Genomic DNA, 25,891 nt, shown 5'->3' with positions numbered 1-25,891 from the left:
CAGTCTATGCAGCCTGGAGACTAAGTATCAGTTTAGACTGATGCATTGATTCTAAAATATGATGTTATTCTCTCGAGCCAATGTACATGCATTCTTAAAACTTCTTTGAGTTTATTAAGTTTCCTGAATTGGTTTGTGGCCTAAAATCAAAGATTATAATACATATCTTAAAATGTAGTTATTAATAGTAGCTTAGTACAAAAATAGTGTAGTATATTAATATTATTAGCATATTAATAGTATTACAACAATAACAGTAAATTAGAAATGTAAAATGTGTTTTTCTAGAAGTAATATCTATTATATGATGATTTTATATGAGCAAGTGGTATCTCAGTGGTTAAGGTACTTGACTTGCGATCAAAAGGTTGCTGGTTAAAGCCCCACCACTGCCAAGTTGGGGCCCTGAGCAACGCCCTCATTTGCTCAAGTTGTTCTCAGTCAGAATTATAAGCCCCTTTGGATAAAAGTGTCAGGTAAATGTAAATAAGGTTTATGCCTTAAGCAAAGGCACACTCCATAATGGGTGAAAACTCACTCCACAGTGGCTGGAGACTTACTTCATGATGGGTAGAGAGTCACTCCAGAGTGGGTTGTGACTGAGCAGTTGCTATCCTGCCAGTGTCCCCAGGGTCTTGTCTCTCAATATTTAAATGAGATGGATATTTGGCCACCATGTATGCTTTTAATTTGTTATACCAGTTTGACACATCATAAGCAAGCATTTTGCATGGAAAGTATGTTTTATTTGAAAATCAGTGTTCTGTAGATGACTGGTAAGGATGGTAGTGAGTAATGTTTTTCTTTTAAAAACGTACTGCTTTGTCACCACTGGCTGCACTGTGTTAGGATCCATCATAAAATGTTTGTAGCCTAACTTGGTTTTATGCCATAGAATCTTAATATGGAGCAGGATTATATTTACATGGCACTGAGCTCCAAAAATACAAATATAAATAGGCCCAGTTACTTCAAGGTCAGTAGATCAGCAGCATATTAAATAGTATGTTTATTCTGATGCTGTGATCAGTAAACATTGGTGAAACTGAGATTCAACCATGCTCAAATATGTCAAACATATTTGTCAAACATATTTCAGGCCTCTTCGCACTTAGGCCTGCTCTGGCTTGGCTTTGTGTGGCCAGCAGACCATGTGCCAAATTTGACCCTTGCTAGTTACTTTTGTTCCATTAAATGCTTTAGGCCTAAAGAAGTTCAATCAGTCTGTGAGTTATAAAGAAGGCAATGGATTGCTGCCAAGAACAATAAGCATTTAACATTAAAACATTTGGAAGTCTTGCTTCTATTTGAGTGGCTATTGGTCCTGACTCAAGGGATTCAGTCCTTTGGGTTATTGTGGTGGGAGGTTGTTGCTATTTTAGACTGTACCTAGTGAATTTTGGGAGGTCAATATGACCTGTAGTAAATGTATCATTGACGTGTACACAAGGCCAGCATAGCTATTTCATCTGTGTACAGTACAGGCTTGCAAAAAGATTAGTTATCCCACTAGTCTTGTGATGTTACATGTATCCAGTCTATATTTCAAGAAAGGTGCAATGATCTGGCAGTTCTAACAATCTTAAATCACCTCTCAGTGTGTTAATGCCTCAGTTAATAATGTAACCTGTACTTAGATTCAGCAAGACAAGATTGCTTTGCCTGTAATAAATCTCTGAAATGCCAACAGTAGAAAGTTTAACACATGCATCCGAGTCTGTGGTTTCTAAATAACCACAAGGAAAAATCTTCTTCAAAATGCAGTACCACCATGACCCATCAAACATATAAGACCATTTTTGTGCTTGTCATTAAAATTTAAATTCCATATTATTTGCTTAAGGTTATTTGTGGCATAGACCAGCTTCAAAGCAAAACCAGATACAAAAAACAGGTCTGCCATCATCATTATGCGCCAAGCTTACAGTTTCCATGCGCTCAGTAACTGGAGCTTATTATTGTGGTAGGACTTATTGAAGTTATTCTTGGGCTGCTGTTCAGATGATTACATAGCTGGCTCATTACAGTGAATCATTATAGAGTTTTTTTTTCCATATAGTACATAGCAGGAGAGCCCTGGTGCCCTACGGTGTCATATTGCACTTCAGTATAAGCCATTATAACAGTTCAATAAAAAATGAACACAGCACAATAACAAAATGGATGTGCACTGTAGCTTTTCAGTTGTGTCTTCTTTTTTGAAAATTTGCCCTTGCTGTGACTTTGCACAGGAGGAAGCAAGACTTTCCATGAACTTGTAGAGCTGTGACCTGGAGTTGTAGCAAATCTGCCTCCACCCAGGTAAGCAACGCAGCTTAGCAGTGAGCACAAGACTGGCAGCAGCACCCACACGATTGGTTATTGATACAGCTGACTTGGTCTCTTCTCTTAATTTAAAGCAGGCAAGGTTAATCCTATAATACTCACACTCAGGTACCTCTCTACCTGAGTGTGAGTGAAAAATTCCTACACAACAGTGAAATGCACTGAAGCACTACCTCCAAATGACTCAGCCCCAAAAGAACTGTAGTGTACACCTGTGCCAATTGATTATAGAGGTTTTTTTAATTCCTTCACTTTACCTTGAGCTGGATGAAGCATGGTGGTCAAGAGTCTGTAAACCTGGCACAGACCTAAGGTATGCCTGTAACGAAAAGCCTAAACACGTACTTCTCAACTGTTTACTTTTGCCCTAAAGATAACTCAGCCAAGTTTAGAGTGCAACTCCCTGGGGGGGATAAAAGAACAGCTCACTTAAAATGCATAAATCAGAGAAGGCTGGTGTGTGGTGTGTTGGCCCCACCTTGCATGGAGCCATTCTAGAAAGACCTATGTGGGAGTAACACACACTCCAGCGATGGAACAGACAAACACCTCAGCCTCGGTATGGCCCTCCCGAGACATTCTTATAGAGTGAGGTAGTGCCCGGGGAGAAGTCTCTCAGCGATTCTGTGATTCAGCCCATGGAATATTCCTCCTTATGGGAAACTTATCCACCACTCCTTTTTCAGAAGGGATCCCTTTAAACAGGGCAAAAAAACCTCCCCCACGCATATATGCACACCATGAGGGGAGTCAGAGCTCAGGAACACTAAAACCCAGGAACATAATATGGTGCTTTGTCCATGGTAAGACGTGCCTATTCACAGATATTCACTGTGAAACAATGGAGATCAATCTTGTGACGATAAAATGGGGACAGCATTGTACCTAATTTTAACCTATTTTATTGGTCCCTTTTTTAAACATTTTGTTGCTTTATGAGAGTAGTCTCTGTGTCATTAATAAGGCCTGTTATGGCTTGCAGACACAGCTGGACTCTATAATTCCAAATGGAAATGATGTATAGTGGTGAGTAACCGCTTGTCTTTTCACTAGTGTTTGCCTGAGTCAGCCCCTTTCATCTGCAGCACTGGCCATTTTGTGTTCTGTGTGCATGTACTCAGAAAATGATTTATCCATATGCCCTCTCCTGTTACCTTCTCTGCGCCACCCTTTTCCTACAATTAGTAATCAGCACCCTGCACTTACACACCACAATTATTGTCTTAACAACGCAATTAGTGTGAATGAATGCTCTTAATGATTTTATATTTTACATGATTGTCATAATCAAAACAGTCCCTGTATGAGACAACAGAACCATCATTCTGTAAAAGAAATCATTAGAGGTTTTACTGGGCTTAGTTTTTCTTAGCGCTGCAGCGTTTTCCGCCCCCAGCTGCAGCTCTGTTCCCATCAAAGTGTTTTTTATTGAAGGAAAGCCTTTATAAAGATTTTATAAAATCTTTTTATAGAAATATTTTTTTTACCTCTCTCTCTCTCTCTCTCTCTCTCTCTCATATATATATATATATATCTCTCTCTCTGTGAGACATCATATACCCAGCAGGCACAACAAGCCGGCCAAGAGTAGCTGCTGACATGAAAACCAGAAAGCTTCTCATAATGCACAGGGCATTTCACCTGAGATCCAGCATCTATAGGCTGTATGCCATCTGGAAGGTAGGATGAACAGGCCTACAAAGGGTGAGCTACACTGTCCAGGATGAGATATGAAACATCCAAATAATGGAAGGGCTGATGAGAGAGTGCCTCAAAAAGATGTAAGCAACGAATGTGGATAACACAAGATAATCCTACAAATGGCTGGAAAAGGTAGGACTGAAGTAGTCATGGCAGCACAAGGTCAATCACTAAGCACTATGTCAATCAAAGCTGGGGTGTGTTACACCAGCTAAGACCCAAGATGCAGACTGAAAATGAGCTTCTGAGACAATCCAGCATCTAATAGTAGGATGCAAGATGCTGGCAGGAAAGCATACATTAAGAGACACACCCAAGTGGCAGGGATCATATATAAGAACATATGCAAGGAATATGACCTAGATACCACAAGTCCAAAAGGGAGGATCCATAGAGAGTGGCAGAAAATAAGGCTAAGATCCCATGGGACCTCTAGATCCAGACAGATAAACATGTAGTGGCGAAGGATTCAGATATTGTGATAGAACATATAATGTGGAAAATAGCAATGGTAATAGATGTGACAATCCCAGGTGATAGAAACTTCCAATGGAAAGAAAATGGAAAGACCCTGAACTGAAAAAGGACACAGTGAAAATGTGGAAGGTTAACACCAAGGTTGTTCCAGTGGTGATAGGGGCAAGTTGGGCTGTAAACCCTAAGATGGAGTGGCTCAAACAGATACCAGAAATGACAATATCTATCTTAGTCCAGAAGAATCTCTCTCTCTCTCTCTCTCTCTCTCTCTCTCTCTCTCTCTCTTTCTCTTGCTCTATTCAAAATTGTAGTGAAGAACACAAAGTCTACAGAGAACATATATATCCAAAGAATATTCCAGTTGAGTAATAGCAGTGTACTATAGTAAAATACACACGTGAAATACACAAGGCTTTCCAGACAAACCAGGTGTTTCAGGCAGAGGTCCTTTATCAGATGTGCAAACAAAGTGCCTCTGAAATTCCAGGAGCAGGAATGAGTTTATATTAGAAAATGTACATCATAACATAACATAACATTACATTACATTCCACGATTTTAAAGTTCAGAGAGTGTAGAACAGTTCTTTGTCTTTGAGTTTCCTAAATTATTTGCTGCCATAGCAATGACTGGCAATACAAAGAGATATGTTATTAACATATGTTATTAATGCCCATTAGCATTAATTAGTACCCATTAATATTAAAATTCCTTCTCACTGGACATGACAAATCCTTAAATCTGATAGTCCAAAGGCATTCAACAAAATTATCACTAAGACTTATCTTGTTTTCTGATTGCATTTCTTCTAAGTAATATGATAGATAAGTCCAACAGTCATGCAATGGGTGAGAACAATTGATCTTTTTGTATTAGTTATTTTAGAGGTTGTGTTAATAAATTTACATGTAGCACATCTGGAGCAGTTACAGGCCACAGTACCACAGTTATTATCTGAATGTTTATTTATCTCATTCTTGACGAGAATGGCTTTGATGTTTTTGCCTTGACTGTAGATTAGTGGAGGATCCTTAAAAATAGGTGTGGTCTCTGTATCATCCTGGAGGATTCGGAAATGTTTAAGTACAAAATTAGCCAGCACAATAGGAATTTGTTGTCTTAACAGTAGGTCAGTTCTCTGAAAAGGTAAAACACGGTTATGAAAATGTTCATAAGACCTAAGCACATTTGCAGTGAGAGTAAACAGTTTCTCAGGAAAAGTATGGATATATGGATGTATGAATATAACACATAAAAAATTAAATAATAAGATAAAAAATACCTCCAGTATTAGTGGGCATATAGCTCAGTGCTTACAACCAGTTGCTAGCATGGCATTGTGTGCAGATTGACCTAAACTGACTGATCTAATTGAAACAGAAGCAGTTTTGTAGAAGTAAAGCTGGGTGAGGGACAGCCATACCAACAAAACAAGTCTGTTGTACATTGTAGCAGTTTAACCCTGAAATGTTAGATCATGGCAAGATTGAGTAAAGCAACACAACACCCAAGACAAAAAGGTGTTTCCACATGTTGAGGATGCTGAGGACAGAAAGTCAGTGGTCGGCCATGGAAACTGAGTATAGAAGTGGATTATTAGTGGAGGAAATTTACTTGATTTTTGCCTATATTTTGCCTCAGAAGCATCTCTCTTTCGTGCCCAGAAATAGTCTGCAAACATAGAGGGGGTCCACTTTTCCCTACTACACATAATAACGTGATTATAATGTAACAAAACAAAACAGAATAAACAAAAAACTATTGGTTATAGAGAAAAAAAAGGTATTTTTCTACAGGAAGCAAAATCATTGTTGACTATTGATATTGATTTGATTTAGGTTTCTAATGCTTCCTTCAAGTTTATTGGTATGTGTATACACTAGATTTTTTATTTAATTATATATATATATATATATATATATATATATATATGTGTGTGTGTGTGTGTGTGTGTGTGTGTGTGTGTGTGTGTGACTCGTGGTACAAGTGGACTGAGCATGAAAACATCTTTTAGTCTCATATACAACTACAAGATGGGTTTTGGACAAGAAATGTTGCAATCAAGGCTTTCTTGTAAAATTTCTCTGTCCTGCATTTTTGTGTGAGTTGTTTTTCTCCCATATGTAAGGTAGCCACTATAAATAGCTATTTACAGAGACAGGATTTGCATTGTGTTTGTGTTTGCGGAGAAAAATGTCATTAGCTGAAACAAAAGAAATAGTCAAACCTGCCCAACACTAATAACTTATAACAACACTAATAATTTATAAAACTAATATATTGGAAGCATTTTTCACATGACATGTTTATTTGTCTAATCATAGCTGACGGAAATGGAATGAACAAATTTCAATTATTGAATTAGTTACTTTACTATTTTGATGAAACCAAGACCATTGTGTCATTGTGCAATCCATACATCATGGAAGGGGCACTGTGTAAAAATTAAGACTGTCTACACTCCCATGAATTACTATAAAACCATGTCTTGTCCTGGTCCATGAGTAGCCCATAAGAGGCTTGGCTGAGCTGTGTCCCTTCCGAGCCTACATGGAAGAAAATGATATCTAAGCGAGACAGCTGGAGTTGTCACATTTAATGGCTTTATGTAACCATTGCACACACAATTATTGCTGTTTATGTTAGAGAAGATGCATCATGATGTTTGTCCATGTGCAATCACTCTGAGTGAGAGCATTTGGATGCATCTCTCTGTTGTTACCCTCCTCACTCCATCACTGCTCTTTTTAATTGCTGAGTAACACAGCACTGCATTTCTGTGGCTGCAGAGAAACACTGAGAGTGAGACTGAGAGCTGAGAATAAGATGTGGCAACTGGATCTATCAGGTTTATAAACCTCATTTTGCACATACTATGTGCCTGTTGCGCATGCTTTGTGTATGCATGTGTATTTTGCATCTCTCTGCTTGATTCCAGCTCTTTCAGTTGTTACATTGCTCACTGATATGTTCCCCTTCCAGATGTGTTTGAATAAAAGTCTAAGAAGTTTCACTTCTGCTTAGCCCTGCAGATCTTGCATGCTGCAGTGAGATGAGTAGCTTCTGATGTCCGGTTGATTGCACTAGTTGCGTGCGCTTGAATATTTTAGTGTATTGTCATAGCCTTTAAGTTTTTACTTTTGCTATGGGTTTGTACATGTAATGATTTTTCAGTTTTTTATTTGGTCCATGCCGAATTTCACAGATAGGACAAAGTTCTTTTGGTATTCTGCTTTCATTAGTGTCACAAGTGGGTTTGACTTGATTTTCACTCTCAGCTTAAATAGCTGTGCAGGGTGGAAATTCAACCCATCCAGACATGTTTCAGTGTCTTGGGGCTCCTGTCGACTAGCGTGGGTTTCACAGTACTGTGTCACATGAAGTGTCACATGTGGTTTGCCAGATTAAGCAGGGGGCAGGTGGTCTTCACTGCAGGCCTTGTTTATGAGAGCCATGTTAAACCGTGAGTTCCTCTCAGAGTGGACAGTGGTTTGAACTGCTGAAACCACTTTGTCTCTGCTGAACAGCTTAGGCAGCTTGACCATCATGCTGGCCAGACCCCAGAATCTAATTATAAAATATAAACAGTATGTTGAATGAGGGGCCAGTGAGAATTACAAGCCTACTAGCCTGCTTTGCAAGGTGGCTGAGGAGTGTGTTTACAGTGTTGATAAGGGAACAGTTAAGGATTAGTGAAGAACAATGAATTTAATAGGAGCTGACTATTAGAAAGCAGTTGCTTAGTACCTGTTTCTACTTCTGTACTTTGAGGTTAATATCTGGCATTCACGAATTCAGTATCTACTAACTTGAATGTCCACAATTAGTTTCCAGACAGCAAAAGCAGATCAAACCATGGAGACCCCAATTGATAATTTTTAAAATTTTTAAATTTTTAACAGTTTATAACTGTATATCTCAGTTAAAGGCCTTGCACAATTTAGCATTTTCCTTCCTGTAGCACACCAGAGCCAGAACATTTCATGAGTACGTGGACTTCATTCGCTGTTTTTAGAAGTGTCCACTGTAAATCAACCCTCTCTGGTTTTACTCTCTTGGATGCTAAATGTACTGTCCTCTCTACAAACAAGCTTGTAAACTGTAGCTCCAAACCACACAGCCAGCATCCATTTCATATAAGAGGAGTGTTGGCCAATCAGAAAGTGTCAGGTTTCATAATAAAACACATTTATATATAACTCTGGTTCCTATATGACATACTACATTGGCTCCTGCATGACATACAACACCAGCTCCTGCATGGAGCAGACCCTTTTACTGGAGCCCCACTGCATTTATGTGCTGCCTGATGCATCCCTAATTAAAGAAATCTATATATTCTCTTATGAAATGCCAACCATAGCCAAAGCTTGCAAGGAGTAGAAAGCATGATGTTATTTGCCTGTACTAGCTGTTTGCATATGCTAATTGTTCTCCACTGACAAATTAATGAGCAGCAACTTTAGAAGGGTCCTTAGCTCTTAGTAGATATGGAAGACTTGGCTCAGCAAAGACAGGACATACTCACTTAAACACACACACACACACACACACACACACACTCACACACACACACACACAAAAAAAACACCACACCACACACAATTCACAGCAGTTCCCCACTACAGGAAGCTAAACTGCAGCCCAACAACCTTCTGCACTGCTCAGGTTTCCTTACTCGAGTCTCTTCGAATAGTTACCAAACCACAGGGTTCATGGTTTAACACAGATCGCTTTTGCATGAAGGCTTTAGCAATTAGCAGTGTCTGATTATAAGAAAACCCACCATGAAGTACTGTAATTGTCTGAAGAAAAAAAACAGCCCCACAGTGAGTGAAGGGAGAAAGTGAATGGTTGACCAGACAGTTATTTTGGGTGCTGCATATTGTTTCAGCCCTTGTTAGCTATGTCTGACATTGAGCAGGTGTCAATAGGTGATGGTTTCCTATTTTAGATCCTCTTAGATTCTGAAAATGCCTAGAGTCCAGTGGAAAGTAATGTACCCAGTCATTGGGACATAGATAGGTAAAATGTATGCTGGGGATACTGGGGACGTGTCCCCACCACTTTCAGAAATGGCTGAGATAATAAACTCCACTGAAACCAGTAAGAAAATTGCTTTACCTGCCAGCTGCATTCACTCAGCTATTTCACAGAACACTGCTTTTGAAAAAAAAAAAACTTCACATTCCTGTGTATCTCAGCTTTAATGAAAATCAGGTGATGGACTTCAGACTCTTTTCTCTTAACGTTATAACACGGGTCACAAAAACAAGCTCATATCACTTTCAATTTGCATAGCCTGAAAGGAATCTGAAACTGCAGTTTTAATTCCACAGCTGGATACAAAGGTAGGGCTATAAAAGTGAAATTACAAATCAATTTAAAAAGTGTTTTTCTTCATCAAATTATTTTTGGATTGCCATTGGCCCCTATAGCGGTCTTGCATGCTGTCAGTCATATTGTATCATCACAATGTCATCAGGGCTGTATGTTCAAGTTATTCCTTGTGCATGCACATATACATGCATTGTTCACTACAGGCCCCTTACACACTGCTCCTATACTGTTTGTGACACTCCTTCATTATTGTCCTGTCTTATTAAAGACTACAGCCTTGCATTTGCCAACAACTATCTACCTTCTCGTGCTGCAGTCCAAAGGCATTAAATTCAAACTTTGAAATCGTGTTAACCCCAGAATAGCACCACATTGTCATGTGGAATGGAAGCTTTGTCTAAGCTTGCGGACTGTATGGTTTAGTCTAATGGATCAGGGAGGGTTTGACAGCAAGATCCATTTTTGGTGCCAGTAGAGGGTCAAGACTACCACTTGCATGTTTAGGACGTGATCCTTGTCCAGTGCTCTCATTTCCACAGGACTCTACAACATTTGTATTGCCAAGATGATATGGTTTGTGGATGATGATTCTATACACCTCCAGCTTTATGTACCCTCTAGGTTATGATTTACCGTACAATAATGGAATACTTCACCTATATTTACAGTTCAGTAATGGAATTCTACATGATACAATGATTAATAAAAACAAAACAAAAAATTGGCATATTAGCATTACATTGGAATTCTGTAAATTATGTTGACTAATTTCCCGCGCCATTTTACCATTATTAGCCACATTCATGTTTTTGTTTACGGAAATTTAGATGCATGTTTTAGGACGTTGTGATTCAGTGTTGGTGTCACGTGACTGTAGGGCTGTGTACAGACTCTGGCGTGCTGTGGCGGTATGTCTGGAGTCAGACGAGTTGGAGAGATCACCGCTGTCTTGCATACCCAGCCTGGTGCGATACTGTCACTGCTGCACCAACATGTATCTTGACTCTGGTGGAGGATTAGCACCTAATAATACCCAACAGCTCCTGCCCTCATTACACTGCTAATATGGTGGGGTGAGTCCAACCACTCCCATCCAGATCAGTACTGATGATGTGGATACACCATTGGACCGGAGGTTATCATCCCAAACATTTGATAAAAATATTTTGTGTAGAGCCTTTGCAAGTAAGTGTCACTCAAAATTAAATAACGATCTTTGATCTATCAGATGTAGAAATCAGAAAACATTAACATTAGCTGTGGTGTAGGATCTTTGATCTGTAAAGAGAAATATGGCCTTTTTTACCATAAAGGCCACATTCACAACTTTTTATGAACTGATTGCTGATATGTAATATTAGTGACTGATACATTTGGCATTTTCATCATGCAGGTGTTTTATTAAAATAACAGTGATTAATTTAAACAGTGATTGTGTTAAATTAAGCAAAGAAATAGGCAGCACTTCTATTAAAAGTCAATAATATAACTCAACTTTACTCCCTCATGGACATCACACTCTGGTGATCCAATTATTTCCTACTCTTAATTGGTAGGGTTTTGTGTAAAAATTGTATATTGTGTAAAACTAGCATTCAGTTTTGACCTTCACACGATAACGTGGTATCAAAACTTTGGGGTTTTCCCTTGGTCAAAATTGATACAATGTTCCCATCAGCAAAAACACAAGATATCAGCAAAGCAACAGAAAAGGCCATTTCAGTTAAAAAAGAAAATTTGTGAACAAAGTGTATGAAAGAGATAGATATGACTGGTTTTATGCTTACTTTTTATGCTTACTTTGTATTATTGTTGTTATTATTATTATTATTATTATTATTATTATTATTATAATAAGTAGAAGTAGTAGTTGTAGTCGTAGTATTATTGATGCTATCTGCCAAGGAAATAAGTAGTGGTGTAAATGTTTATTCAATTTAATTTTACCCTTTACTGATAGTGTATACAGTTACTGTTAATTTACTATTATTTTTGAATATAATTGTTTCATCTTTTCTTAAATAAAGGTTTGTTACTTGAAAGTTGAGTGTATCAAAAACAAAATAAAAGAAAATCAGAAATTAAAACAGATTGTTCAATTGAAACTGAGGGACAAATCAAATAAAAAATACATTAAATCCTGACCTATCTTTCAGTTATTGTAATAACCCTACATAAATGAAACATTATATTTTGGTCTGTGTGCATCCAAACACACACACACACACACACACACACACACACACACACACACACACACACACACGCATGCACACACACACACACACACACACAGACAGACAGAGAGACAGACAGACAGACAGACAGACCTACCTGAAGACAAGGAATCTTATGTCTGAGTTATTAGTGTGGGTGAGGACAGGTGTTTCCTGAACTCTTTATTCACTTGTGAGGGTGTAGATGGAGAAAGAGAACCATAAGCAGGATCAGTCATCAAACCTAAAGCCTGAACTTTTACAAAAATCAGCCAAACCACAGAAGCTTTTATAAGTTAACAAGTCTAACACATGAAGTTGCCGAGATTTGTTCTAGAATTAAGAGGAATGAAACATTATAATTAATTTTAGGTTATGTAATAGATCACAGATAAACCTTTGCATTTGAGGATAAATTATCCAGCCATGTACTTTAGTGTATTTTACTGTTCCTTTTTTCAGTGGGCCCAAGCCAGGAAGGCCCCTGTGGTGAAAACTGTTTAATTCTATGTAATATCACTAAATAAAACCAAATCAGATACTGATGAAACCACTGCTCTCGTCTTTGCTAATCAAAAAACGAGTCTGTGTAGTGGGTCTGACAAATGTGCAGATATGCATATCTGCTGATGATAATCACAAAGCTCATTGTATTGCTAACTCACATCATAACACAAGGTGTAGATAAGATCTGATGTTTATATTGCACTGCTGTAACCTAAGTAATGTATATGTAATTGACCTTTTCTATGTGAAAAAAGGACCTTCTGTCTAGCTGTTGACGTACATCAGTAAAAGGAGGTCCATTGAGACATCAGTGGGCATCAGGAGTAAGGAGTAATAGAGGTTCAGTGCTTTCATTCAGCTCAGAAAGCAAAATAAATAAACCTCTAATAAGCTCTCATGTTCCCATGATGTGTTTGTAAACACTAGCATCTCATTGCCAGTTTTAGAGACCTAGCTATTGTCTCCTGCTCTGCTGGTATGTCTGCCTTTCCCATCACGGCCTTGCAGAAGTCCATAATGCACTCGATGTTACCTCCCAAGACAGTCATTGCCCCACATGGATGCCCTGGAGCAGGACAATGATTCCTGGTATGATGTTTAAAGTATGATGTTTAAATTGTGACCTTACAAGGGAAGATATTGGAACAGACATTTCCCACTTATTGAGCTTGGGGATGGCATTTTAGTTGTCTAAAGTGCACTTAGCCTGTGTTAAAAAAAAGTACAAGGCAACAAGGTATATGTTGGTCTGAAATAGCACTGAAGTAATCAATACTGTTTCGCTGAGAATAGTGGCAGTTAGAGTAAAGGTCAGGGGCCTGTTTTTGTAAGTTGCTGGTCATGTTCCTTTCCTGAAACCTGACGTGACAGCCTACGGTGGGCTTTCCCTGCAGTCAGAGAGCTAAATCTGACTGGGAGCCATCAGGCTGACTGAATGCTCAGTTGAGAAGAGCCATCTTGATGAGATGCCTGTTTGTCATGTAACCCTATGGAACTGGCATTAGGTCCCACCCTGATGGACAGAGACAGCCATGTCCATCCACCTATCCAGTCCACTCCACACTGGCCCTTAAAGTGACCATTCTGGGAGCTCCATGCCCAACCTCCCCCTGTAGCTTTGTGTGTCACTCTAATTTTGCTTAGGCTGGTTCTTATAAGCCTGTAAAGAAGAAATTTGCAGAAATTATAAAATATTAAGTATCTCCTACTAAGCAGTTCATAGTGGCTAGGAACAGTTTTAGTATGTAAGCTGGATAAAGTTCTGGACTTTGTGATACACAATAGCTGAATTAAATTTGGTGCATTTTAAAACCACAGGCTGACCTTTTCTGCCTCATATACAGTATCCTCATACATTCTCATTCTCATGAATATTTATTGCCATAGTCTAATGTAAAAGAATAGGATTTGTCTGAGGAGATTTTGTAGTAGCTTTTGAGTGTCCATACAGAGCAAGGTTGTGGCCTGAACACATATGGATCGAACATATCCAGCTGTGTGGTGCAGGGGGTGTGGCCTGAACACAGATGGACAAAATGCATACAGATGTGGGTGGAGCAGAAATCCAGAGTCCACTGAGGGGTCAAGCAAATGTGTTATGCCATGACTGGGCCAGCTGTGTCTTTCTCAGTCTACCTAAGCCTCACTCATTGTCCCGTACCGGGGCCGTACTGTGATAGAGCCCCTCCCCAAGGGCGCGACTCCCGGCGCACCAGCCTATCGAGCTACGGCCCCCGAAGCCAACACCAAATGGCGACGCTTGAGGGCCGAGCGACCCGACACAGGCCAGCGCGAGCAGGACAGAGGGGGGAAGGACAGGGACCAGAACGACAACAGACACAGGGAGAGACCCTGACAGGTACAGACACAGACACAAAAGTGCACAAAGTGACTGGCACAGACCGTGTGATGTGGACAGACACAATGATAGGGACAGGTACAAAACTACATAGAGGATTGGTAAAGAGTCCAGGCAAGCCGGCAAGTGCCCCGGGCTGTCTCCCAGTCGTCGGCTGGGCTGAAGTCCAACCTGCCCATGGGGGATCGTCCCTCACTGATTTGGGGTGTGGTAACTTTTGCTGCCCCGTTTCAGGAGTTGCACCGGCTACTTTGCCCATCTCTGGGGTGGGCACTGGTGTGGCTTCTTTCTTGCCTCTATGAGGCTTTGGTACAGGTGCACGAGTTCCGGGGCTGTGTGCCCTAGTGGAGGGAGTTTCTTCCTTGAACAAGGTCATCTCTATGCATGGGACGGCTTGCTTGCTCCTGAACGGTACCTCCTGGGCGGTATCTTAGGTGCCATAGGCTCGTCGCTGCTGGAGACTGCAGACTCAATGTCACTGTCAGTGAGAGGATCCCCATAGAGGATCTCCTCCACCTCCATTGACGGATCCTCCAAATAGTTGAACCCCATGTCCGACCGCAGACTAACGTTGCTGCACTCCCCCCTCCCTCCATAATCTGCGTAACCCTCACAATAGTCCATGTAGGGGTCGTAGGACCCAGTGGAGTCCACTCCCAAATACTGATCCTCAACGTATTGCTCCCGTACTGCGGCTGAGGTCTTTAGAACTCTGCAGGGTCCGACCTTGGACCATACCCAGGGCCCCCCCAAAATCCACCAGTTGTCTTCTCCCATGTTGTGGGAGTATGGAGTGAGGCCAGGATGACGGAGGATCTCACTGCACGGATTGTGGAAGGGCATTTGCTTCCTTTCTTCCCCATCCTTCTTTTGCTCCCCTTCCCAGGCATCCTTTGTCGGTCGGTGCTTCTGTCACACTTAGAAGGCAAAGCAGGATGCGGGGACAAGTCACGTAAAATAGAAACATACGCTTATTAATACATATAACACATAAGATGTAGCTCACAGGCTATCAGGGTCAAAAAGTGACAACAGTCAGACATAAACAACAGACTTTTATGCACACATACTAACGACACACAACAAGGAGCAGTGTGGAACACAGGGAGGGCATGGCCACCCGGACGAACACACACACACACACACACACACACACACACACACTGGGAGATGTTTGGGAGGAGGGGCTGTACCTTGACATTTTACAGCTACACTGCATCTAAACAAAGCAATCGAGATTTAACAAGTAGTCTGATTGTAACGTTTCTGGCCCGAGTGCCACAGGGTGCAGGGCAGGACGCACAGACTCCCTCGACTGTGAAGGACGTTTATTGACATTAAACACATACGACAGAGGTGGCACTCACACATAACACTGATGGTAAACATGACTCTACACTTAACATTAAACAAAACACATTAATATGGGACTACACAAAGCAACGTTACGGCTACAATGATCGAAAATTAACACACACATAGCGACAATGACCAACAAGGGAGCACACACTGACAGGGGTTTAAATACAGACAAGCACTTAACACTAAACCCCATGCAGGTGTGTGCTATCCCAGGGGGGTGTGGTTACGAATGATACACGTGAGTGCCTCTGCACGTGGCGGGCCATACCATGTGACTCGTGGGGGGAGGAGCCTTCCGTGACAGTGATAGCTTCCTTCTAGTAGCTTTTGAACCAAGTAAAATATTTCTGTTTAAGTAGTAAGAAATTTCTTACCATTGGATTTTCTAATATGCTTTATACACTGACACTCCGAATCAGCAGCATAGGAAAAGAAGCCAATGACTTGTTACTAAATAACTCAGTGTCCGAGACTGAACAGAGACATTGTACATTTACGTTTCTGTTTATTTGGTTAGTGTAGGCTTTCTGCAATTTTTGTTGCCTGTATGACTTTCTTGCTTGCATGCATATACTGAAAATGTAAGTTTTTCCCCTGGTGAAGAACAGCAGTCCTATAACAGAGCCATAGGGAACACCAAATTTTAATTTTGTACATGAGGAGACTTTCTCAATGACATTTACAAATGGATGGCAGTCAGTCAGATAAAATCTGAAAGAGGACAGTGCTATTTCTCTAAAATATTTTATTTTCTGATCTGTCTAACAGTGTCAAAAAAACTGTCCAAAAAAATCTGTGATGGCGGCAGTGAGGGAGTGAGACGTGAGTGCAGTTGCAGAGACTCTTTATACTCCATCAGAAAATAAACAAGGCACACAGCGGCGAGCAAATATGAAACTAAATGTAATAAGCATAAAACACTCACACCAGGTGCTGTGTGTGTGTGTGTGTGTGTGTGTGTGTGTGTGTGTGTGTGTGTGTGTGTGTGTGTGTGTGTGTGTGTGTCAGTGGGCATATCCCTCCTTCTGGGTGACAAATCTATACTGTTAAAAGGTGTGCAGAGATCATGTAAGGAGATTCAGCCCTTTTTGGATGCCAGTAATTAATGATTTGCCACTTTTACTAGTGCAATTTCAGTACTGTGATCACACTTGATTAAAAAAATTAATCTATTAGATTCCTGTGCAGAACTCGATGTAGCTGTTGAGATGTTCATCTCCTTTTTTTGTGACCTAAGAATTAAGGGGAGGATTTGAAATTCGCCTATAGTTTGACATTTCACAAGGAGGTTACATTTCTTAATCATAAGTTTGATAAATGCTAGTTTGAGAGCTTTTAGAACATAGCCAATAATAGAAGTGAATTTACTAGTGTTAAAAGAGGTAAGATTGTTTAAGAGTAGGTTAAACTAGAGCCTGTCTAGCCTATTTACTGCAGAGCTGTAGACCACTCAGCCTTATTACCCAGTAATAATGATATAAGGTGATGTGTTATTTGTGCTTTCGCCTTTGTTAATGGCGATATGTGGCTACAGTAACAAAAAGATCCATGCCTTCATTCATGTAAATAGAGACAGTATAGCAGGGTCTCTCCAATAAGATATGAAACGGGTCATGAAGGGAAATTCAGGTCAGCTGGCTGACAAGATTACTGCTGAGTATGGCGAGAAGAGCTCCTGGATGCAGTGGAATTCTTCTCTCTGCATGCTATTCTGTCTTTTGCAGACAAATCTATCTCCCTCTGTCTCTATTTCTTTCTCTTTGCCCCTCTACCACTTTGTGTGTTGCTGTCTTTTGTTTGCATGTGTGTGCTTATTCTCGCGTTGTGGCGTTAGAGCAGGATGCGGGGACGAGTTTCATAAAATACAGACATACATTTATTAACACACAACACCGAAGCCGTAGCATGCAGGCTATCATGGTTAAACACCTTTAACCGTCACACATAAAGAGCAGACTTTTATACACACATACTAATGACACGCAACAAGGAGCAGGTGATTTGTCATTTACTCATAGAATGTATCCTAGCCAGTAGAGTAGGTTGGAGTTCAAGATCCCATTGAAGTAGAATACTGTTGAGATACAGGGATCAATGCTAATGCCTAGAAGTGCAAAAAAAAAAAAAAAAAAAAAGTTTATTTATATCGAGATTAGATTCAGGCAGACAGTCTAATGCTGGTAACCTTTAAACTATAAACTAGTCAAGAGTTGAACTGTCAAAGCACACCGGTGAACAGGCTATTAAAGATCGAACTCATGAATAGGAACTGACAAAAAATGTGAGTACACAGTAAACACTGAACAACATAGTAGAAAACTCCACTGTAACAGCACCAGGTTATACCGCATTTCTTGACAATGTATGAAGTTGCAAGGTACACTTAATGATTTCTACTCTCATTATAAATAAAATATTCTATTCTGATTCTTATGATTAAGCTATTAAGCAGAGTTGTGCATATGTTGGTTAATCATAACATTAGGTGAAATGAGTGTGTAAGTGATTATTTGTGTGAGAAAATCTCCCTGTGTAAAATTTTGGATTTGTACTAGTATTAACATTATTGGCAGTTTTAATCATTTAGACACTTGCCCACCTGGGCCACTACCTTTCTGCACTGATCAGGAATGCAGACCCCTGGAGTCCATCTTCTTCTGGTTCTCTGATTAAGTAAGGCTATTTTGCATATGTGGAGCTCTCCCTTTTGTAACTGCAACCATGTGTGTGGAGCCTCTGCCTAAACAGTATGCTGGTGATGTGCCACAGTTTAATTCACACCATAATTTAATACACTTCATTGGACAGGGGGGTGTGGGGGGTGTTACTTTGTCCAAATTCACTTCCACCAAATTCAAAGTTCACCATTTATTTTAACCTGGTGTTCTGATTAAAGGCACATTTTTGTTTGTTTATTTTAGGGGAGTTGGGGGTGGGCAGATGTTAAATCTTGTTTGATGCTATTGGTTCTGGAATAAGCTAAGCCAACTAAAAGTGATGGACCAGCTGAATGACTCTGGGCAGTGTTGAAGTAGCTGTGGTTTCAGGTATTCTAGTTATTGTAGTGAGATGTTTGAATTGGACAGGCCTGCTTTGAACTCTCAGGCTCTTTCTGTATAGCACACTTGAACTGAGTGGGGCTTGGTTTGACATGACCCCAAAAAAGAGGAAAGAACAACAGAGCCAGATAGGGTTCATCGGAGATTGTTATCCACATTAAGGCTTACTGTGCACATAGTTACAGCCTTACTGTCCACATAATTGCATGCTTTATGTGTTACACCTTTATAGTCCTGCTACACCTTTACAGTCCACACTGGTACAGGGTTTATTGTCTGCACCATTACATGCTTAATGTCCACACTGTTATACCTTTACAGGCCACAGTTACAAGGTTATTGTCTATTCCATTACATGCTTAATGTCCACACTGTTACACCTTTACAGGCCACAGTTACAAGGTTATTGTCTATTCCATTACATGCTTAATGTGCACACTGTTACACCTTTACAGGCCACAATTACATGGTTATTGTCCACACCATTTCATATTTACAGTACACACAGTTCTGAAAAAATGAAAGCATAGCTTTTGTCTGCTTGGCATGCTGCCAGCCAAATGGGTGTGATGGGAGCTCCTCACACAATCACATTTCACAGAAGGAACATGCGAGATTGTTGATTATCTCTTTGAGAGCCAAATTTTGCTCATCATGAGGCACTCTTCGTCATTTAGATCAAATGTACTGCAAACCAAACACTGTTCATATAATTTTGTTACAGAGGACCTTTAAAATAACAGAATAACAGCGTTAAAACATTGTTAGCAAAAAGAGAATACCCATCTTCAGCTTGAATGCCTCAAATGCAGCTGAGCATTCACAGTTCTCAGGCAGAGCTACTGTGTCCTCATGGTACCCCTGTCCTATGGGAACAATTCAAAATCAGTGAATTGTTCATGGGCTTTGAGAGTTGTGTCTTTGGGGGAAATGCTGTCTCTGCTTATGCTTCCTTCTGTGCTTTTAAAAAATGTTTTTGTGTTTGGTTGTGCTGGAAAAGACATGAACTCTAGCTCGATTTAGAGCTTTGACATTGCTGGGAATAAAACAGTATTATGTGTAATTCAACTTGATAGGAAATTTCAACAGAATCCATCTGTCCTAATAGGGGGGGAAGACCTTGAACCAGATGCAGCTTTCCACATCAGCATCAGTCTCACCAATCTACTAGTGGAGTACCTCTAAGAAAGTATGTGTGCATTCTTCATTAGCAACAGGTGGAAAAGGTTTGATTTATAAACATAAATAGGAGTCTGTCTAATAGCTATTAACAGGTCAGATTCTACTTAATTTCTATAAACAGCACTGGAGTCTGCTTAATTGCTATAAACAGGGGAGGAGTCTGAGTTATTGCCACAAATTCTAGATTACTGATTCTAGATTACAAGTCACCACTCCTTATACTTTGTTATTGGCAGCCCTAAACTCTTAACATTCCTCCATGGTCTTTAAATGGAGATACAACCCCTTACTTCTCTTCAACATGAGTGCTCAACCATTCCCTCCCCAAAACACATTCTAATGTTGAAAGACACTTTCTGACCCTAAGGGTGGTGTGGTGTTCAGGATTTTTAGTTAATTAATGGCTTCTGTGGTTGCACTCCCTTGATGTCCTGTTCCATTTTCACATATTTCAGAATGTCAGAGTACACAACACTGACTCAGTGTTCTTTGAATTGTTATCAGCTGTAGGCATGCTTTGTGCCTACATCACTGGCCCTCTGTACAGCTGTGTAGCCTGTTGGCTGGCGATATTTTGCCTGGTGATTGGACCAGTGGCTCTGAATGTAAAATACAGGACTTAAGATATGAATGGAGCCTGTTACATCACAGAGCAGAAGAGCTGCGCTGCTCTGTCCATTTGCAAGTGTGAGCATACATGGCCCACATGTGTTTGTGTGTGTGCATGTGTCTATGAGAGCTGCTCTTACCTCTGCTGTGGGGGCTGGCTGGACTGCCCAATCATGCTGTGTCATACAGTGGAGGGTTATGGAAAAACTCCACCACCCCACTGGTCCCCATGTTCTTAAAACCCCCTGCCTTTTAACTCTTAAAGACTTGTTGTAGCTACCACCCACTTACAAGTTATCAGTGTCTTTCACAAATACCAAATTATTTTTTGCATACCCTATCTCTGTATGCTGGCATCTTAAAATGTACATGGCTGTGATTTAATCAGATTAAATCTATTTACTGCATACCTACAGTACAAATCAGAGATTTCTGTACACTTTAGGCTTATACATTTTTTTCATATTTGGCAGACACTTCTCTAGAGCAATTTACAAGTTTTCCGTCATGTTACAGAGGTAGGTGACTGTAGTGTTAGGAGTCTTAACCAAGGACTCTTATCGGTATAGTATTAGAGCACTTGCCTGGGGGGAGATTGAACTCCAGCCCCCACATGGGAAGCTACATTATATCAACCACCACCAGGTGGTTGGTATAGTGGTAGGTACCTGTAGGTGTTGCTGCTGCAGTTTTGGATGTATATCTCTGCTGTATGCAGGCATGCAGGCCTGAAAAGGGGGATGGCCTCTCATAGTCCCCACTCCACACATAGGGAATTTTAGACAAACCTTGGAGCTTGTGTGCATTTAGGATAGCACAGACTACAATCAGTTAGTAATTACAGGGCTAATATCTGCTTAGATGTATAGTTTCCAAAATAAATCATTTTAACTTACTCCAGTGTTGAATATTTTTGCTGCAAAGGCAGTTATTTGCTGTTATCCGTTTTGGGGGCTGCTTTGGTCCTGTGGTTTCAGTTTTACAGTTTAACTATCATATGGGTCAACATGTGCATCTGATTAACATGGTACTCTTTAAGGGCCTTTTAAAAAATTCAGTAAAACAGTAAATTTTTCACAAAACATAAAAAAAAAATGTTCCTGTATATTATATATGTTATGACAGTAACTGAAGGAGAGTGAATGGGAGTGGATTGGTCACCGTTTCTGTGCTGTGGTAATATCTGCTCTCCTGCTGAGTCCTGGTGTAACATTTCAGATGTAATATTTCAGATCCTGTCAGACTAAGTGCTTAAACTTTCTTTTTTCAGGTAGTTTAATCTGCATTCATGAGTTTAAGATACCATAGGATAGACATGGGGAATCCAAGCACATCTCTCATACTCACTGGAAAACTGCAGAAGTTGATAGGAAGTTTTCTGCCATGTGCTTGTTTACACACAGTGGTTTTGTGGGACCAGTGTTTATGAGGTGCTATAGCATTAGAGCAACAAAATGCATACACGAAACATATGCTGCTGTTTGATGCTATTGCTTGCTAGTTTCTACTCAGTTTGTGTCCTTATTATGATATTTTAGCATGTGCTAAGTCACCTTTGATGAGTTATTTCTAAGTGTGAATAGGTCACAGTGTCAGATGTGGCAAAGAAAATGTTTTGTTCTGTTTTGTTTACATTTTATGGAGATAAAGTATCAGTTTTACGTCATTTAGCCAGCTTCAGTTTACTATGAGTATTGTTTGCCTTTCTTACAGTGTATTTAAAACCTATCGCTCCCATCTGCAGCAGTAATCTGTGAGTATCATCTTCAGTGTGATGGAGATGACGTTTAAGGCTGACCTGTTTCCTGCTTTATTGGAACAGTAGCCTGCCTGCCCACCACTGGCCTGTCATTTAAGCAGTGAGAATCAGTTATTGCTATCAGCAATAGCTTCCAATTTTGTGATGTTTTTAAATGAACACTCCTGCAGATGTCTGTGAAAATATTGCAAGGTTGTTGATTGAATTTCACAGGTGAAACATCTGCAGTGCGTGACGCAGTGTTTGGAGAAAATCAGAACATGGGCGCTCAGAGGCTTCAATCCCTCTGAGGCTCCAGTTCTTTTTTAGGGTTGAGTCAATGGAAAGTTCTCAGGGGGCTGGAATACTTTCTAAATGCCCTGTGTTTTTTTCCATCCAGTGAAAAACCACCAACACATCCACCCTTTCTCTAGGCCCTCTCTCTCTCCCTGGGGGCCCGTTTCCTGAGCCTCCCAGAGCTGTGGCCCTCCAGACAAGACAGCAGTGAGTGGGAGAGAGGTGTGAGTAGTGGGGCATGTGCGTGTGGGCCCCGAGTAAGCCAGCAATGCCTCACATTCCAAGCATGGACACTGATGTATCTTTCCTGGCAGCCTGTGTTATCAGTCTGCTGCTCTGCTGTGGCTGTCCATCATTTTAACGCCTGTACTCCTTTGTCACCAGGGTGGCAGGGCACCCTGGTTCATGTTACTGCCCACTGGGTGCCAGGCTTTCTTCCATTTATTTTGCCCTCCTCCTGTTTCTTGTTTTCTGCATTTGTGCCTGACTTAAGTGTTCCTGATGTTCTGAGCCGAGGGAAAGATTTGACCTGCCTGTGCTTGAGCAGGTCCATAGTGTGCAGTGTGAATCTGGGCCCGGGCCTGGACCTGGGCTCTGGCAGCTACACACTTCCCATGCGTCCCGCACCTCTGTTAGAAACATATGGCACTGACTAATTGTCTAGTCTTGTAAATCCTCTTAGAGGAGCCAAGAGAGTCAGAGGAAGAGTAGAGAGAAACAGAAAGGAGACAGAGAAAGTTGGAAAGTTGTGTGCTTTGGTTTTTCTCATGGATCGTCCTCTGGTTGGTTAAGGTAGGCTCTAGCTTTACTTACTTTTGCCTTAGATTCTGTTAAATTCAAGGCTTGTTGTCTGAACCTAGTTGCTTGTTAGCTGTTATTAATGTATTTTGTACTTCTAGGCATCAGCACTGATCCCTGTATTTCTACAGTATTCATTGGTATATTGGACTCTAACTTACTCTACTGGCTAGGACGTATTCAACGAGTAAATGACAAAGCACTTTTGTAAGCTGCACTGGATAAGAGTGTCTGCTGAATGCTGTAAATGTAAATGAGATGAGAAGAGAAAAGGGGGAAAAAGCTAATAAAGACTTGCTGAAGAAGTGATCCTAACTCAGCTTCTGTGGTGAGTTGGCCAGGAAGGAGCTCTTTGTCTGTTGCCAGATCCCAAGGATAGTGGTCGTATCTCTCCTTCTCAGTATTTCTCCTTTCTGTTCTTGCTATTCTTTTTCTCCAAACCTCTAAAAAAAAGGCTTTGTGAGATTTTATGGCTTAGTCAATAAGGCGCCTTTGATGTGCAGAAGACCTGGTAGCTTGTAGAGTAGATGTGGATCTGTAGCTTATAAGATAACACAGGACACAAACTGAATGCCATCATCTCTGTTATGCCTGGTGTGGGCGTGTGTGGGTGTGAATGTGAGGGTAGGTGGGTGGTTGTATGTGAGTATATGTGTGTGTTTGCTAAACCTGTAATATGGCTACAAACTTTGTTCAGAATCATGTAGATTTGCTGATTGATCCAACTGGGTAATAGATTTTGACAACTATAAATGTGCGAATACTAGTTGTTGCAGTTATATTATTCCAATTGGCAGGATTTTTTTTCTCACAGCAACAGGTTCTAATTAACATTTAATACAGATTCACTGGATATAGTTTGGTTTCTTTTAATTTATGAAAAAACAATGTAGAATTAGTCTTATCATCTATTCATAAGTATGCTCCTAGCAAATAACTTTTTGTGTTTTGTGTGACTCCAAAATAGGAGCTGCATAATGCGAACTGCATAACAATAGGGACATGTGTCACGGGACGCCCCCCCCCATGAGTCACGTGGTACGGCCTGCCGCGTGGGGGGGGTTCACCTTGTGTGTGGCCACGCCTTTTGTGATTACGCGCACCTGCACGGGGTTTAATGTCATGTCTATTTAAATCTCAGCTAGTGTGTGTATGGTGTTGGTGATTGTTAGTCTGCTGTTATGTTAAACGCATATGTAGTCCTTGTTAAGTGTTATTGTGTAGTGTGTTGTGTTAATTATGGAAGTCATGTATTTTGTTAATATTGTGTATGAGTGCCACCAGTGTTGTTTGTCTCTTTCGTTAATAAATGTTTCACCTTATCGAGGGAGTCTGTGCGTCCTGCTCCACACCTATCGGCACTCGGGCCAGCAGATTCGTTGCAACATGTTCCAAGGGGGGATAATTATTTATGTGGAATCAGGTGATTTTCCATAACCACATTTCTGAATGTTTGTGATAAATGGAAAGAAAAACGAATCTGAAATTATATAAAATAAACTTTCTCTACCAATCATTTTAATAATTTAATAATGATCAGAATACACATGGAGCTACCAGCATCACTGAAAGCGTCCTAAATGTTGGAGGCATCAGGAACACAGAGGAAAGTGGATTTCTTCATTAATGTGGCACCCTTTTTGTAGACCTATTTAAATAAATTCTTAGAACTATGATCTATGTAGCCTGAAAATGAATGAATCTTTTAAAGAGCATTACCACATGCTATATTTGTTTTCTGCTCAAGCTGCATCGGTCTCACTGTTTTTCATGGGTGCTTCTAAGGGTTTGTTCTGCACAACAGATTTGATACGTCAACACTAACTACAGCAGTATTTCTATGGTTCCCTTGCTCAAACACTCCTAGTTCAGCTCAAGTTCAGAGTTTCTTAATAAGCGCTGGCCCATTTCCCAAAAGCACTGTAGTGTTAAGATCTTAAATGAGGGAGTGTTCAGTATGAAACTTGCTCTACTATTTAATGATTTTGTTTGTGTTACAATGCTTCTGAGAACCTCCGCCCTAATTAGCTGAACCATGAGCAGGACAGGGGTATTCAAGTTTCAGGTCTGAGAATCTCTACACTACAGAATTGATCAGATGATCTGTAGTTTGATGGAATTAAATAAATTAGCTAAACCTCCTTATGAAGTGCTTCATGCAATGATAAACACAAGCAGCGTTCAGGGAGATGTCCAGGACTCTGTGAGATTGTTTTGGATATATGCACTGGTGACTGGGGATTTTCTGATTTCTCAGGAGTGTTGTGAACCCAGCAGTGCAGCCTTTGGCCAGCTTGTTTTCTTTCCTGTGGGAAGTAAAGGGTTATGGGTGGATCTTGGCTCAAGGACAGACGAGCGGTATCCAGTGAACCTGTAATCCAACTTTTATTAACGTATTGTTATTGCCCAGGCCGAGTTCCCT

The 25,891-nt window shown here is 40.5% G+C and overlaps 1 protein-coding gene across 3 annotated transcripts in view; it reads left to right on the top strand.

Moving 5' to 3' along the window:
- Positions 1–25,891, top strand: part of ppp2r3a (protein phosphatase 2, regulatory subunit B'', alpha) — an 84,822-nt gene that overhangs the window by 11,241 nt on the left and 47,690 nt on the right. Inside the window, exon 2 of one of the 3 annotated variants that reach the window (XM_027008602.2) lies at positions 19,954–20,034. The exons of 1 other annotated variant lie outside the window; for it this stretch is intronic. The gene's annotated coding sequence lies outside the window, so the exon portion shown is untranslated. Of the gene's footprint in view, positions 1–2,231; positions 2,302–19,953; positions 20,035–25,891 lie in introns of all 3 variants that reach the window. One more of the 3 variants, XM_027008601.2, reaches the window with a different exon arrangement.

Source organism: Electrophorus electricus, chromosome 15 (genome assembly GCF_013358815.1).
Source record: "Electrophorus electricus isolate fEleEle1 chromosome 15, fEleEle1.pri, whole genome shotgun sequence".
In the NCBI taxonomy this organism is placed as follows: Eukaryota; Metazoa; Chordata; class Actinopteri; order Gymnotiformes; family Gymnotidae; genus Electrophorus; species Electrophorus electricus.
Note: the sequence above shows the minus strand (reverse complement) of the source record. Positions and strands in the feature narration are given on the sequence as shown.